The sequence below is a fragment of the Trachypithecus francoisi genome, unplaced genomic scaffold, assembly GCF_009764315.1.
Source record: "Trachypithecus francoisi isolate TF-2019V2 unplaced genomic scaffold, Tfra_2.0 Lachesis_group5, whole genome shotgun sequence".
NCBI classification, from domain to species: domain Eukaryota; kingdom Metazoa; phylum Chordata; class Mammalia; order Primates; family Cercopithecidae; genus Trachypithecus; species Trachypithecus francoisi.
The window spans coordinates 114,827,330-114,842,716 of NW_022681470.1; the positions used below are offsets into that span (position 1 = coordinate 114,827,330).

Sequence of the window (15,387 nt, forward strand, 5' to 3'; positions counted from 1 at the left end):
AAATACATAACTATTGACTCATTCCTCATAAAGAATTTTATAAATATGCATTTTCTGAATGGGAAGAAACAAAAGGAAAATTGACTATATAGATCATTGAGTGAAAATATAAAAAGATAAAGATATACAAAATTATAACCTATCAAAATTAGCAGCTTCCAGTAGTCATAATGAAATTTATTACATAAGATATTTTAACATGTATTCAATGCTCTTTGCACTTATTTGTTCTGAAGAAAGCATTTTCTAGTCATCTTAATGGAAAACATATGCTTCTATCCTTTTGTTAACTATCTCTCAAAATATAAGGAATTTAACATGTACTGCAACATCATTGGCATAGCTTACTCACACTTGATTGGGTATTATGAGCAACTGTCTATCACGAGATTCTTAATCAACCTAAATAACACACCTTGGTATTTGAAAGATCTCTATTTTCATTGAGAGAGGACTGATTCGAGAAATTAGATAGTACATGTTTTGCAGGAAGATTGAGGATGGGATAATACCCAAAACTATTTCAGAATCAGTTAAGCCTAGAAGAAATCTGGAGTTTAATTACCACATGAAAAACAAATACTTAATTCTAATGCAGGGAAGTTCAGAGATCTAAGGTCTCAAACGCATATATGAGAAAATCTACACCCACCTGAAGTTTTGAAACAGAACTTTGGATTCTGCAAATAAAATTGTTTTTTGAAAGTATGCTAAATCTCATACTAACCTAAGACTTTACTAATATAATCTCTTATGCAATATAATTCACGCACATATATTTCAATGTTAACATATAATTGGTTTTCAAAGTTGAATCCAATTTTCTTTTTTCCAAGTGACTTGATGCCTTTGTAACTAAAACTCTCCAAATTTTTGTGACATTTAGAAAACCTATCAAATAAATGTGTAATGATTTAACTTTTTAAACAAATTACCTGATATGTTTCAGAATAATAATGGAAGCAAAGACAGGTATTTGCACCACTTGCAAATATACAAAAGGAAACTGCAAAATACATTTGCCTCCTCCTAAAAAGGCTCACCTGAATCATTTTAACACATACACCCAGTGAAAGCTGACAAAACAAAAATACTAATAGGAAACCAGCTTTATGTTCAAATAAACTGTTTCCATACATAAGTTTTAAGATTATCCTTCTTAAATTCCACAATAGGAAATATCGCCAAATTAATAGTTCAGTACATAGAATCCTGAATGCTTTCATGGTGGTCTTCAGTGGTGAAATGTATCTCATTTCATGGCATCCAGAAAAGAAAATATATCCCTGGAACAACATTACATGTGAAATACTAGATGCACATTTTCCTTGCATGTTGATCCATATGCAGAGATCCAAATTCTATCTTAATGAAAAACTGAAAGTTGCTTATCTTCAAAAAGAATCTTGGAGAGTTACTGAGCTGCTTTTCCTTTGCCAAAGAGAAAGGGAGGCGGGTAAGGCATTCAAAGTGACACAGTTCAAAATACTTAATGAAATCTGGAATTGCTAATTCCCTCACTAGAGATCCTCCTCAAGGGACAAACAAAACAGAAAAGCCTCCCCTGAAAAAAATTTTTTTTTGTAAAACTTTCCAACAAGCTTAACTATTAAGCGTATCTGAATAAATGACTTTAATGGAAGATCTTTCTGGGTTTTTTTTTCTTTACATTTCTGTAAGATAAAACAACTTTTAGTATTTTCAGTCATAAAACAGGGCCTTATTTCTAGAGCAAATCTACTGCCAGATTCACCATATGTTTAGTGGAGTTCTGAATCTTACTCAGAATTTTCCATTCCAAAGATTGACAATTTCTTATGAGAAGGAGTGGCTCCATTATTCCCTGTACAAAAAGAAGAGGGGAGAGAGGAGGACCCTCTACTCACTGGAAATCTGTACCTGATGCAACTATAGGAGCTCAACCTGCGACTTTTCCAAGTAAAATTGCTTTAAAATCCCCGCTAGGAATTTTCTTCCCTTGCCCTGTAAGATGACAGCCTACTCTTAAGTGGATTTCCGAAGGAAGAAAAAAAAAAAAGTCCCCGGGTGAGGGTACTAAAATTAACAGCAGAGGGCGCAGTTTCTTTTTATATCTAAGTTTTTCCTTGTATGAATCACTTAATTGGTTATTTTAGGCCCAATAATATTCGGTATTATTTGTATTATATATAGATATCCACAGATCCATACAGGAGAGCAATTCAATGTCCCTAGCCGAATCCATCAACCGATTAATATGATACCAGTAAAGAATATGAGAGAATATTCCAAACAGCATCCCTACACCAAGTCTCCCTCTTTGAATTTCCCTTTCTCCCCAGCTGCACAACATGGGATAGTAATGCTTTAATCTCGCACCAATAAAGGAGATTGAAAGAAGGGACTTCAAAAGCTCTCGGTGTGGCCACCAGATCCCCAAGGCCGGCAATAGGGCAAGTGTTTTTTTTTGTTTGTTTTTTTGTTTTGCTTTTCCCCAAACAAATATAATTGGCGAAAGAAAGAAAAAATAACGACAACCCTCCTAAGCGATGTGTGTGGCCAGGTGTGCGTGAGAGAGGGAGAGCGCCGGGCGCCTGTCAGTCCGCGGAAGGAGGCTCAGACCGGGCGCCTGGGATTGGGACACAACAAGCGGACGCATCACCCGCCCGGGGCGCACCCGGGGAAGACGTGTGTGGGTGTGAGCGTGTGCCGGTGTGTGTGCGCGCAGGGCTCCGCGCGCTGCCTCCTCGGGGCGCTTTACAAAGTTCCTCGCCCACCCGGAGCATTCCCTCCCGCCTGTGGATCGCAGCGGGTTGGGGGGGGGGCGGCGGGGGATGGGGAAACCCGGGGGAGAGGGGCACGGGCGAGAGGCGCGGGTCGCAGTAGGAGAGGCGAGCAGCGGACACTTACCGTGTGGCTCGTTTGCCCTTGCGCCGGGCGGGAGCCGAGCCGACGGCGCGGGGCGGCGGCCCTGCCCTGCCCAGCCAGCCTGGTCCGCCTCGGGCGGCGGCCGCAGCAGCGGAGCCCGCGGGCGGCGCACCGGAGGGCGGCGGCAGCTCCCGCGGAGCCTCCTCCCGGGGAGGGAGCGGGCGGAGCGGGAGGGGTGGGCGTAAGGACCCGAGCCGCCGCCACCGCCGCAGCCCGGGGATCCCGATCGCGCCCGGCCGCTGGCGGGAGAGGACCCCGAGGACCGAGAACCCAGCGCCGGCCCGCCACTCCCCGCCGCTTAATTACCTTCGCCTCCACCCCCGGGGGGAGTCTCCTGCACGTCGCCCCCTCTTGGAGCCGGCACCCAGAGGGGGAATTCCTTCCCGTTGACGTCCTCTTCCGAAATGCAAAAGATCAGTGACTTTGACAGGTAGATGAGGGGGAGGGAGTAAGGGTGGGCGGAGAGGAAGAGAGGATGAGAAAGGTGCCTCTCCCTCCAAAAATATAGTGATATTAATAATGAGATTGCAGCCTTCGGAGGTCGTGCCAGCCCAGTCCGCTGCTCGCCGGCTCTCCTCCGCGCCTCCTCGCGCCGCTGCTTCTGACACTTCTCGCCTTAAACTTTTACTGAGGGATATTTTTTCTTTTTTCTATTTCTATTGCTTTTTTTTTTTTTTTCCTTTTTTTTTTTTTTTTTCCAAGCCGCAGGACGATTTTCTGGTTCCCGGGGATCAGAACCAGCGGCCAGGCGGTTCTATGCCGCTTGGCACCGCTTTCATTTTATTTCAGATGAAGACGTTGAGCTTAGTCAGAAGGGGCATAAATCAGGACAATTAGCATTGGCGCCAAGAAGATCCTCTAGTACCAATTTCGCCCGGGCTTCTTTCGCGCATTCCTCCACTCAAGTCAGAAATGTCACTGCACATAGCGCTGATGGCTGCGAGACGCGACGCACCCAAAGTCCGTTTGATGAAATATACACGGCCCACGACGCTTCTGGATTGCGGCTCCCGGGCTCCCCGCCCCCGCCCGCGGCGCCCGGCCGGGACCCTGCTCCGAGCCGGCAGCGAGCTCCCGGCAAACTTAGGGGCCAGTGCCAATTAAAGAGTGAGCGCGAGAGCCGGAAAGGGGAGCGGCAAAGAAGCAAGCCCGGGGAAGCCGCAGCCCTTGGAGGGGTGGCATGTACGTTTCACTTAAAAAGCCTGTCTTCTTCTGCAACTGCCAGCAAGTGGAAGGATAGCAAACCTTATACTACCTCGAGACCTGTGCGCTCCGAGCGGTCCTAACTCCGTCCCGCTCGCTGTTGCTGTTGTTGCTGCTGCTCCGGCCGCCCCTGCTGCCGCTCCACGACCTCTTGGCGCTGAGGCAACAGGGCTCCCCTCCCCCTACTTCCCATCCCCCCCCCCCGGCTCCTCCACTGAAGCGCCGTTACCAGTAACTCCTCGTGTACCTCCTACTTCTGCTGCCGTCCATCCCACCCCTCTCTCTTCTGTCCCCTCCCCAAACCGTTCCCAAGCACACCCTTCGCCGCTAGAAGCGATCACAATGGTGTTTTTCAACCAGCACTTCCTTTGCCCAGAGGCCCCTACAGCCCTAGACTGGAACCTCCTCCTTTAGAAATTCATTCCCCTTTAGAAAGTTGAAGTTCAAGGGAGAGCTGTGCATTTCAGGCTTCCTTGCCTTTTCTCAGAGAAAGGCAAATGCTCCGATGCTCCAGGCTTCATTCCCCACCAAGGTGAGCTCAGACTCAGCTGGGATCACTCTTAGCTACACATTAACGTCAAACAGAAACAAATCCGAACTTAGATAAGATAGGGAGACTTGCATTAGAAAGAAAGACTATTGCAACAAGGAAAACGCTCTGATCTCAGAAATCTGCAAGCCTCTCAAAACCAAACAGAAATCAGCCTTTTTTTTTTTTCTGTATATATAAAGGGAGCAAGCAATAGGGAAAGCCAAGTAGATGGGAGAAAAACTCACTTCAAGACCTTCATGATTGAACAAGAAATGTGTCTCTGTGGTCCAAGAATTTGGAAGATAAGCTAACAACGGTGAATGTTTCACATTTTAGTTCTTGCTCAGATTTGGGGGGCAAGCTAAAATCCAGGGACCCGCTGGAGAGAAGCCTGACTCATGTTTGGTCAAGGCAAAGCTGGGGGAGGGGGGCGGGAAGAAATGGGCAATTGCGAACACTTAGTCACTGTGTGTCCCACAATTAAGGTAGGAGGCTGAGTAATTGGGTCATTTTTCTGTGATGACTGGGGGTGGTGTGGTAAAAGGACACATGGGGGAAAAGGTTGTTGAGTTGGGCCTATAACCAGGCCCTCCTTGGCCCTGGGCAGCCAGAAAGTGGGCAGGGATTTCAGGCACCCCTGGCCTTCCCTCTAACACCTAAGAGGCCACAGTGAGTCCACCCTCTGAATCTCTGAGTACAGAAATCTGGGGTTTATGTGCTTTCCTCTTTCCCACCTTTGTCCTGTAGTGCTGACATTGCAAAAAGGAGTTACCTGTAGGGCTGAAACTCCTAGCAGGGGTTCTTAGACAGTGGCCAAGTCTGGCTCTTCCCCATGTCTCCGGCCATGCTCTTCTGGGTTTAAAATATACTGACTATACGGAGATGTTACTCACCACCTAATCCTCCTTCACAGGCCCTTACAGCCCAGTTCTTTCTATGGGAGCCTTTGGCAATAGGATATAAGAAACAATACCAAGAGTGGCCTTCTTATTTCTCATTGGCCCCTTGGCCTGGATCCTGAAATACAGACAGTTCTCAGCCTTTCCCCTCTCCCTTGCCCTTTTCTCTGAAGGCAAGAAAGCCTTTCTGAACTCTCATCCTCCACTTTACCTGGTCATTTAAGACCCTTCTGTAGTAAAAAGGAAAGAAATCTATGCAGAGATTAGGACATTCTCTTCTGGAATACACCAAGATCTTTGTGATTTTGGCTCCCAACCTGGAAAAATACTTGTTTTCATCTGTCAAAATATTGGAACTAACCTCCCTTCCCCTCTTCCTGTATCATCCGTCATTCCCAGGAATCCTTTGACTATGAAGCTGACAGCAATCTCAAATAAGTGTGATATGTAAATGAGAACCTTTCCAATTAGGTAACACCTCCCACTACAGGAGTGGGAGAGTCTTTCAGAGGTGAGTTTTTCTGTGGAACGTGTGCCCTGATCTTTGCAGAAGCTCAGTGAATCACCAACTAAACATGTGGATCTAAACTCAAGGAAGTAAATCAGAATCATCAGAGACTTGTCAACATTAAAACCCCCTCCCTTCCAGATCTTGTTCTCTCCTCCACCAGCAATCAGGTGGGAAGGACATTTTTTCCAAAAAAGCACTTTAAGTAGATCTGATATACTTCCCCAAACTGACATGTGTATTTTAAACCAGTTTTCCTCAATATACCTTTGCATATTTGTTTATATAGTATACACTGATCAGAAATTGACTTTAGAGATTTCATTGGCACAAACGGAAATTATTTAAGGCATACCTACCTTTCCTTATCATTTGTTGCCTTCTCTTGCCATATATATATTTAACTTTCTTTGGAAAAAACTATTTTTCTGTTTTTATTTAACCTTTCAACTCTACTTTGTTTTTCTTTTTCCTTTTGGAGAAGAATGGTTTGATCTTTCAGTTCTCTGGCTTTAGATCTTTGGCTGGTTTCTACACATTCCTCATTCTTCTTCAACTTAGATATCCATTTATTTGTAATCTTGTCAGGTCTCTAACTGTGGCTTATTTTTCTAGGTTCTTAGCTGCCGAAAAATCTTCTCTTTACAGATTTGGCAGGGTTGTTTCAATACCTGTAACTTCATTATGCCAAAGTGGTAGTGATGGCATATTTGCAATATATCTGGTCCAAAAAGACATGTGTCCTTTTTTATACTCTAAAATACTTGACGTAATGTAGGTATAAGATAAATGTCCAGTGCGGGTGTGAATAGCTTTAGCTTATTCTCACGATTCATGGCCTCCTTGGTAACAGGAGTTAACTCTCACCATATTAAATTAATATGTAGATGTCTAAAATATCCAAATCATGGGTGCATTAGGCACTCTGGGGTGCTGTAACAAAGACCATAGATTGAGTGCTTTAAAACAGTAGAAATTTATTTCTCACAGCTCTAGAGATTGGAAATCTGAGATCAGAGAGCCAACATGGTCAGGTTCTGATAACAGCCCCCTACTGGGTTGCAGACAACAGACTAACTCCTTGTATTCTCACATGGTGGAAGGAGGGCTAAGGAGCTCTCTGGGGTCCCTTTTATAAGGGCACTAAACCTGCTCATGAGGGCTCCATCTTCTTCATGACTTAGTTATCTCTCAAAGGCCCTACCTCCTAATACCATCACATCAGGGGTTAGGATTTCAACTGATGAATTTGGTGGGTATGGAACAAAACGTTTATTTCATAACAAAGACCAAGTTCTATTTGACCAATTGTATACTATGTGGTAGATGTTGTTTATAACTGCTGCTTGTGTCCCAATAGAAACATCCTTCAGCTTTCTTGCCTTCACTTTGTGCTCAGGGACATATTTTACTAGAGAGCCATTAGCTGTATAGTTTTGACAGGTTTTTAAGTTTCTTAACTGACAGGCTTTTTTAATGCTCAAATATTTTGACATTTAAACCTCCAGCAAGCCCTAAGCATTGGTCTGGGCTCTATAAACTAGATTATACTGGCATTTTCCTGCTATTATAGGAATACCAAGGTACTTCTCTTAGAGCTTTAAATTTGCAAGCCCAAACAATTCAAGTAACTGATCATGCTCAACATATGTATACCAACAGTCTCATTTAGTTCCTCTCAAAGTTAACAGCAGACCAAAGGACGTATTGTTTAATGTAAGAAAACACACGTATTTACTGAGTTAATGACACTGGAGCACAAAAATTAGCAAATAGTATAAGACATTGCCAGTTAGTGACCAATGCAAGGAACATGTCTTCTAGCACCCGTGTACTTTCTAGTACATGGCACTGTGTAAAATAGTTTGGAAATAATAAAATTAGCTGCTTGGTTAAATTATACATATTTTTAAATGAGCAAAATAGGGATTTTTAAAGAGAAATCATGCTAAATTAAAAGATGACTAACTTTAGTCAAGTATTTTATGTTTCTTTTCTATTCCAGTCCTAGAAATGTTTAACAGAAAATAAGGTTTCCTTTTTTGTTGTTGTTGTTTACCCCTTCTTATCCATAAAAAATCAAGAGAAATCACTTTTTAATTTTTGTGCTCTGAGTATGTGATACTAAATGTTTTTATCCAACTGGTGAGTCTCTTAAAATCATGACACCCTGAGCTTCTATTACCCATTTCATTTTCTTTGAGAATCAGACAGAACACGTAGTCAATATTTGTTTAACAGTTTATCTTTCTTCTAAGGCTATTAAAAATAAAGTCATCCCACCAGCGGTTTTGGATAATGCTATGTTCTGAACAAACTCAATAGGTTCCCATATGCTTATGTTTTATTGAGCTTCATTTGTCAGCCTAAGATCCTCAACTTATTTTTTGAAAACAGGAGATTCCACAATTAATCTAGTGTGTTGGCTGAAAAAGTTCAGCTTCAAAAATCAACAGCTGTGTGGATTTCCTCAAATGTAATTTTCATAATTTCAATCTCTCTACAACAACAAAATTAGCCTTTTCAAAATGAGAAGGAAAATACATAGAGAAGATTGAGGAATGCCCTTTGCTTCATTTAGAGAACGTTCCATCAATTCCATACCAATAGTTCTCCTCAATTTAATGAATATTGATGGAACTCCTGTGGCCTGCTGGGAACTGTCCTTGGTGCTGGAGGAAATGCAAAGCTCTCAAGTCTAGGTAGGTGCTAACAATCATGTTAGAGAGAGCCGAATAACTAACTGTAATGTGCATCTTTAGTATTATATTAGAGATAGCTTAAGGGAAAGGTAGCTGTAATGTTCAAGTCTAGGGACTCCTTTTGTGCACTCTTAAGTGTCCACAAAGATCTGTGTCATGCCATTGACCCAAAGGAAAATAGAGTGCAGCCTCTCTGGTTTAGTAGCCTCTGTGGGCAATCCTTGTACTGTCACATAAATATGGGGCAAAAATGGTTCAAGGATAGAAAAATAGCAAACACAGGCCAGATGTGGTGCCTCATGCCTGTAATCTCAGCACTTTGAGAGGCCAAGGTCGGGGAATCACTTGAAGCCAGGAATTCAAAACCAGCCTGGCCAATGTGGTGAAACTCAATCTCTACTGAAAATACAGAAATTAGCCAAGGGTGTTGGTGCACACCTGTAGTCCCAGCCACTCTGTAGGCTGAGGCAGGAGAATCACTTGAACCAGGAGGCAGTGGTTGCATTGAGTGAAGATCACGCTACTACACTCCAGCCTGGATAACAGAAGGACACCCTGTCTCAAAGAAAAGAAAAGCAAAGAAAATAGAAGGGAAGGGAAGGGGAGGGGAGGGGAGGGCAGGGGAGGGAAGGGAAGGGAAGGGAAGGGAAGGGAAGGAAGGGAAGGGAAGGGAAGGAAGGAAAAAAACAGCAGGCAGAGAAGAGAAATATAGATCACAGGGTGCCATTTGGTTTGGGGTGTACTCTACCCAGATGTATCTTTCTGCTTTTCTTGACTTCCTGGTCCCGGGTTTAGTTTGAGGTTTACTGTTCTAAAATTACTATTTTTTACTACTTTTTTTTTTAGCAGCTTTATTGCTACCATCCTTTAGTTTCCATGTTGAATGGAAGCAGTGGATATAAGCTGGATATTGGCTTCTAGTGAGTAAACTGGATTCATGCCAAGTGGCCTTTACTTCCCAGTGGGCTGCCAAGGATTCTCCCTCTCTTACAGAAAATAACTAATTCTCTTAAATCCTGCCTCGATTTGTAAAGGAGAGGAATAAAGTCAGAAGTATTATGAATTCTCTCCTTACTTCAATAAGTCAGGAAGAAACTTGATTGTCAGTTCTTCAAACTTTGAAGTCCCATAGAAAATGACACAATAGTAAGATATTACAATAGATTTCTATGATCTTACAGAAATTCTTTTTCTTTGCTGCCTTTCTATTTCCTCTTCCTCAGACATGGATTTAGCTCCTGTGTGCTAGGGACTGAATGAGAAATAACAAGATAAATAACACAATCTCTTCTATAACTTACTGTCTGTTGGAGAAGATAAACTTGTAAACAAACAATGTAATACTGCTGTAGGAACTGAGATAGACACCCACAGGGAGCAGATTAGCCCCAAAGGAAAAGATGTATAATTCTCCTTGGGGATTCTGAGAAAAGCTAGATAGATGAGATGATATGTGAGCGACACCTCAAAAGACGAGTAGCTGTTCTTCCAGCAGACAAAGAAACAAAAGACACTGTGACCAGAAAACAGGTGATACAAAGTCAGGAAGTCCAAGACAGTAGAGCATATTTTGTCACTTCCAAGTCATCTGATACAACTGCAGAGCTCACAGCACCATACAGATTGGCCTTTGTAGTGAACATTTACGTTTTGATACTAAAAATGACAAAAATTGAGGGCATTAGGAGAAAAATCAAGAATAAGAAAGTATCCTATATTATTTAGGTTGAGATATATTAACATGTAATAATTTATCATTATTGACCTACAGAAATGGCAGTTTCATATGTCTCAACCTATTAGCACCCAGTACTTCCAATTTAGTTCTTAGTAACCTGTTTTAAGACAATAATCTAAAACAGCAAATAATTTTTAAACTTCTATATTTGCTTTTGGAATACATTATATTCCTTCTTTTGGCAGGAGATATACCTTCCTAATGAGATTTTGTGCTTAGATTGGTATTAAAATTAGCTGGATTTCCCTGAGTAAGCATTGAGCATGAGAACGTGCCTGCAGAGCAGACTGGGGGTGACCGAGAAACCCAAGGTTCAAGCATTTAACCAGGCATATGCCACACATGAATAATGAACATGAATAATGAAAAGTTTAGTAATTAGTAATTATAGATACCAATTAAGCCTTAGACATAAAGAACCAGTCCTCAATCATTCTATGATGGTTTGCATTTCTACTATCCTAAATCACTGTTTCATTCCAATCCAGTTGGAGAAAAACTATCTATTTGTCAGTAATAAAGAAGAAGATAATATAATATAGGAAATAATGCTAAAAATCAAGAAACTTTGAAATAATTATACATGATGCAAGGAAACAGCAACAAATTGATGATTACAGTAACCAAGTACTTCTCTAAGACAAAGTGAAATTCAGGTTTTCTTTTTACCTTTTTTGGTGAATTTGGTACATCAAATTCTTAAGTAGTTTATGACCAAAAGGTCAGGAGATATATTGGTGATTAAGAAAAAAAATGAATCATCTTTCTTATTTTTTACCTGCTTTCCCCACATATTCCCACTGCCTTCTACATTTTTAAACCTGTTTTTTAGATATCTATGTAAAATGAGATGCTGGAAATCACCTCAGCCACTGCCCTGAAACTCTATCTGCCCCCACTAGCCTGAAAGCTGAGTTCACAATAATGAAAGAGAGGTAGACTGTCAGTTACCATATATCATGGTATATATATATTACTGCATAGATGTTGTAATCATTTTTTTAAGGGACGGAGTCTTGCTCTGTTGCCCAGGCTGGAATGCAGTGGCACAAACATATTTCACTGCAGACTTGAACTCATGGACTCAAGAAATCTTCCTGTCTTCACCTCCCAAAGTTCTAGGATGAGAGGTGTGAACTTGGTCCAATTATTCTCATAAGAATTGATGGATAGGCAAGGAGAGCCAGATGCTCACAACCCATTAAAGCCTTCAGAAATATAACCTAGGACTTCAATAGTAGAAAATTGAGACTGATCTAAATGCAGGATTCGTTTAAAATTCATATGTTGAGATGCTGCAAACGAATTTTCAGAAAATCCAATGAGATATAGTGTAAATATCACTAAACTAGGAACTAAGAAACTAAGCCCTTGTTAAAACACTTTTTTACTGTGTGAGTTTTCCTATGTCATTTTACTTCTCTGGGCCTTAAACTACCTCATCTGTAAAATGAGGAAGTTGAATCTGATGATTCTAAGGCAGTTATTCTTAACTGGGTTTCATAAACTTCCTAACTCAGAGTAACGTTAGGGGCTTGCTAAAAAGCAGGTAGAAGAGTCCACCCTCTCCCACATTGACTGAATTAGCAACTCCCCAGGTGGTTCTTATTTAAGCACATTAGAGTTTGAACATCGCTAGCCTAAGGTTTGCTCCGGATTTTGCATTTTGAGTCTTGCTTTGAGGTTGGAATTAATTTAAATGAAAGCTAAGACAAAAATAAATCTCTCCTTCATGTTTCTGGATGATAGAATAGGATCTATGATTTCTAAAAGTTGTATATAACTTTCTATATATTGGAATTAAGTGGGATATATGTTTGATTCCCTGAAAGATTAGATAGAATAAAGGCCAAGGACTTTGAAATAATATTTTTAACACACACATAAAAAATCAAAACCATGCTCATTGATGTCCAATTTCTGGAACACATGTATTAGCTATAAGCTGCCATAATCTCTCCTAGAAGTCTATTACTCAACTGGTAAAACCTAGTTCTCTGAAAAGTACCATGAGATGCAGTCATGAGGTTTTAAAAGCTTGTGAACTTTTTATTCCAGTTGAGTTTCTTTAAAATTAGTCAGGGATTATTGGACTTTCTTTACCAGCACTAGCTTACATATCTTTATAAAATGTCCTTGTAAATTATTACAATCAGATTTACACAAAAGTTAGAACTTTCAAAACATTCAGAGTAAAAACTTCTCAATTAAACAATATATATGTATATACATATTATATATTTGCCTGCGTTTTCTGTGTATTTAAGTTAATTATTGTGAAATGTATCCTAATGTATTGGCAAGTCTTCAAAGACCAAAGGCAAAGTCCTTGATACATTGCAAAACAGTTGCATGGCCTTAGATAGCTGGCTTAATCTTTCCGAGCCTGTATTTCCTTAGCTACAAAATGGGAATAATAGGACTGATGCTGAGTATCTCCTAGGATTGCTATGAAGAATAAATGTGCTCTTCGGTAATAACAAAATGTTTGCAAATATTAGCTATTATTTGCTTTCTATATTATAGTAGTGAAGCTTCCATTATAAATATGTCAGCATAAGTTCTGACATTTATTTAATTACTTACTTATTTAGTAAACAAGCATTTTTGACAATCTATTATGCTTACAACACTGTACCAAGTACTCAAATAAATCCAGAAAAAATATAAGCTGTGATTTCTACATTTGAGAAACTTAAATTTTACTTGAGGTTTTATAACAGTATCACAAAGTGTAAGGTTAAAAACTCAGAAATACAAATGTTTTAAGCTGGCTAGCAATTGACCTTCTAAGATCAAGGAGTGTTTCATTGAAGCAGGTGAGGTACTGAGCTAGACCTTTTAGGGTTTGATAGACAAATAATGGAAGGAATCTCAGCAAGAAGGAGACTGCACAAGGGCAAAATCAGGAAAGGCAGAAAGGTCAAGCCATTTTCAGGAGATCGGGGAGCAGCAGTGTCGTTGGAATTAAGGTGCCATGTTAGAGAATGGTGGACATACTTTTGGAAAATTCGATAAGCCCAAAGTTCATTGCTTCTTGAATTCCCCAGTGAAGAGTCTGAAGTTTACACAGGAGATAACATGGAGCAATTAGAGTTCTGAGCAGGAAAGACTCATGAATAATGTGGTGTTTTTAAACAAATTTACTGGGAAATATTGTTCATAATGAATTGGACTAGGGAGATACTGTTAGAATCAGAGAGAGTTATCAGGAGTCTACTGTATGAAGCCACGGGGATGATGATTTATACCAAAATAGTAGTTGTTAAAATAGAAAAAAAGAATACATGAATATGTGAGGCAATAGTGAGATTTCTGAATTTACTTATAAAAATAATTTCAGCTAAACAATCCTTTCGAATTAGATGAGAATGAAAACAGTCCTCTAAAGCTCTTACATTTTCATTTTCATTCAAATGTTTAAACTGCACATATCTTTCCTTTATTCAACCAAATATTTATTGAATGCATCATATGCATTGTTGTAGGAGTTTGAGATTGAATCATGAACTAAACAAAGATTGAACTCATGAACCTCACATTCTACTTGAGGGACAAAGGATAGAAATGTTAAACATATTTAATAAGTAATTATTATAATTGAAAGAGAAAAATATATGTAAATAAGAAAAAGTAGAACAGGATATGAGGGATTTGGAGTGATACATTGAGGACAATTCCAGTGTAAAATAGAGTGGTTAGAGTCGCCCTTGCAGAGAAGGTGATATTCAGCAAAGTCTTAAGGAGGAAAGAAAGCTAGTCTCACAGATACTTGGAGGAAGAATGTTACAGGCAGAGGAAATAAATAGCACAAGGGTTGTAGCCTCCCTAGCATGTTGGAAGAGTCCAGCGTGGCTAGAGATTTAAGAATTTATTTTTAATTTTTCAGTTTATTATTTATTTATTTATTTATTTATTTGAGATAGAGTCTTGCTCCACTGCTCAGGTTGGAGTGCAGTGGCATGATTTCAGTTCACTGCAACCTTCGCCTTTCAGGTTCAAGCGATTCTCCTGCCTCAGCCTCTCAAGTAGCTGCGATTACAGGCACCCACCACAATGCCTGGCTTGTTTTTGTATTTTTAGTAGAGACAGGGTTTCACCATGTTGACCAGGCTGGTCTAGAACTTTTGACTTCAAGTGATCCATCCTCCTCAGCCTCCTAAAGTGCTGGGATTACAGGTGTGAGCCACCAAGCCTGGCCAGGAATTTGTTTTTAAAGTCTGACAAAAACTTACAGCAAATCACTTTTCAGATTTGTGCGTACACAACTCTTTGAAGTTTAACCATATTTGTACTATTTTTATGTGTCACACAGGCCTCTGTGAGGCAATTTTGAGCTTTTCTAATATACTTATATATGTATATAAATATGTACAGTGAAGAACAGCATGGAGAAAAGTGTGCTTTACACATTTGATGTCAGCTAGCGTTATTATTATTTTAATTAATATTATTGATTTTATATGAATATTTTATTTCTATAGTTTTCTGTTTTAGGATTTTTTTATTCATTCCTTTTCAGTTTTATGCTTCATGCAGAAAGGATTAGTAATTAGTCCAGAAAGGATTTTAGGCCACTTACAAGCATAGCTAGGCGATATCCCCCCAAAAAGGAGCAAAAACGAAGTAAAGTGAGGAAAAAGGCTTAAAATGAACATCATAATGTCCACATACCACTAATTTTCCCCTAAGCTTGCTAGTGGATAATCAAAAGGAAAAATCTTATAACTCAATTGATAACATATATGATATTTTTAAAAACCTATGTATATAGAAAAAGTATTTTCTAAGTTCTTTGTAATGAGACCATACATATATTTTTCCTGGAGATTTTTTTTAAAAAGAATATGATGTGATGAAATAATATTTTAAACAACTTTGTCATAGATATGAATATA

The 15,387-nt window shown here is 40.0% G+C and overlaps 1 protein-coding gene across 4 annotated transcripts in view; it reads right to left on the reverse strand.

Moving 5' to 3' along the window:
• The window catches only part of NTNG1 (netrin G1), a 358,486-nt gene extending 354,936 nt beyond the window's left edge, over positions 1-3,550 (reverse strand). For 3 of the 4 annotated variants that reach the window (XM_033196679.1, XM_033196683.1, XM_033196682.1), the window contains exon 1: positions 3,214-3,550. The gene's annotated coding sequence lies outside the window, so the exon portion shown is untranslated. The other variant, XM_033196680.1, reaches the window with a different exon arrangement.
• Positions 3,551-15,387: the final 11,837 nt, after the last annotated feature.